The sequence below is a fragment of the Delphinus delphis genome, chromosome 10 (genome assembly GCF_949987515.2).
Source record: "Delphinus delphis chromosome 10, mDelDel1.2, whole genome shotgun sequence".
Taxonomy (NCBI): domain Eukaryota; kingdom Metazoa; phylum Chordata; class Mammalia; order Artiodactyla; family Delphinidae; genus Delphinus; species Delphinus delphis.
This window is the reverse complement of record NC_082692.2, coordinates 21,135,315-21,137,387: the sequence shown is the minus strand read 5'-3', so window position 1 is coordinate 21,137,387 and position 2,073 is coordinate 21,135,315. Positions and strand designations below refer to the sequence as shown.

The following is a 2,073-nucleotide window of genomic DNA, read 5'->3' as shown; positions in this document are numbered from 1 at the left end:
ATTGGACAATTTTTCTTGTTTACTCTTTTGCCCTCGAGTCGCTTTCAAAGAGCAAGGGAGCTACCAGTTTAGACCAAAGTGGGTAGAAAATTCTATCAATTTTCCCCTTGTCTATTATTTTTAATTCTAAAATTTTTCTCTTCTGCAGTGGTTCTCAAACCTTGCAACACATTAAAATTACCTGGGAGCTGTTAAAACTACCAATGCCTGGGTCCCACCTTCAAAGTGCCGCAACTAAAGGCGCTTTGTACAATAGTCCCAGGTGATTCTGACATCCACCCACTTTTCTGCGCCAGGGTTGAGAACCACTTTTACATAATTCAACGGAGAAGTGGGAGTAGTGCCCCAGGGTCTGTGGGCGACTGCCAGTAGTTGAGCGTCCACCTGGGAAAAAAAACAAACAAAAAAAACCTTCGGAGAGACTCAGCACTCTAATACCACGAGAGGGCGCCCGTGCCCAACCAGTTACTAACCTTTGGTCAGCTATGTTCCTAGCAGGCCGCCCCTCCCCTAGTCTTGGGATGCCGGGTAGGGTGGCGGAGACTTGTCACCGGATCCCTTGCTTAGAGGGCCCACCTCTGATCCGCCTGGTTGGGGCTCGGGACTTTTTTGCGGCACGGGCCCTTTATGAACTATGAGCCTGAAGTTTGATCGCGTATTAGTAATTATTACGGAGAATAATAATTAAACAAATTAGATTCGTTGCACACTGAGATTACTCTTAAAAAGATGCACAGCAAGGATATATATAGCTGAGATAAACCTTTTTAAGGGTAAGGGTGAAAAAAGCAGACGCAAAACGTGAACTCCTTCGAGCCGGATTCGAACCAGCGACCTAAGGATGCCTGGTTAAGGAATATACTCGCTACAGTCCTCCGCTCTACCAACTGAGCTATCGAAGGAATCACGGTAACCGTTCTCCCCGCAGAGCATGCCATCTCTGCACGAGGTTGGAGAGCCATTGGTGCTTATTGTTTGACTCATTAGTGCTGTTGATTAGGTCTGCTCTAGTGGCCTCCACGTTTTTTTTGTAACCCAGCACTCCTTCACAGGACCACTGCCCTGGACCAAGGAGAAAACGCTAGCACCCACTGGTTTGCAAGAAGAAAATAAAATAATGAGATATGAGGAACTGACAAAAATTTAGCAATGAGTGTCTTTTACTGTGATGAATGAATTTAAATAACCAATCTTAGATAGAATTTGAAGTACTTTAATCTGCAATTTTAACAGATAATTAACAGAAGGAGGAGGAGGAAGAAAACAGAAACAGGGTTAAACTCTTCAAAACCATACTAAGACGTTCTTAATTGACATTTAGTCCCTGTAGATAAACCGGACGAACACACTAATTCTAAACTCAGAAAAAAACTGTCGATGGGAAGCTAAAATATTTTTTAAATTATCTTAACAAGGTAGAAAGTAATGTCATTCAAACACTAATTTTACAAAGTTTGAGCCTAGTCTAATTTTCTGTGACAGTCTGAAGCTCAGAATGGCTATTACTCTCATGTAAGTGAAATCCACTTGAGGTGGCAACAGACATCAGGAATCTTTGTTCTTCACGTTCCACTAAAAATCATTACATTGTCATACAGTGGAGCCATACACATAGGACAAACGATCCCCCTTGTGCAAGTGGAACATTGAGACCAGTGTTCACTCCTCTATGGCTCAAGATTGTTTTTTTCTGAATTGGAATTAAAAGCAAGTTGCTAATCACTTAATTTAGCCATTTAGCTCCTCAAGTCTTCATGAAACATCTGTTTTGAGGGGGCTAGTCTGAATAAATTAAATATAAAATTTTATCTCCTCCCCAACCCCAATTGACTGAATAAGTTATCCTATTTTATAAATGTATTTAGTACTATCCATTTTGTAAAAATACGCTTTTACAAAAAGGATCCATTCCTTCCTTTTCTCCCACTCCACATTATAGAAGATTCGGACAGACAGAAAGCTAGACAGGCCTTAAGGAGCCTTGAGAAAAGAACAAGCAGATTTGAGGGATTCTGAGGAGTGTGTGTGTATGTGAATAACTTGAATTCTCGTAGGTCAAGAATCACGTCTGGT

At 41.4% G+C, this 2,073-nt stretch overlaps 1 non-coding gene across 1 annotated transcript; it reads right to left on the bottom strand.

Annotated features, from left to right (window-relative positions):
- Window positions 1-807: 807 nt before the first annotated feature.
- TRNAY-GUA (transfer RNA tyrosine (anticodon GUA)) lies at window positions 808-902 on the bottom strand. Its single transcript has 2 exons — window positions 866-902; window positions 808-843 (listed from the first exon to the last, which is right to left on the bottom strand). It is a non-coding gene; the product is annotated as a tRNA-Tyr (tRNA).
- Between the last annotated feature and the right edge of the window lie 1,171 nt (window positions 903-2,073).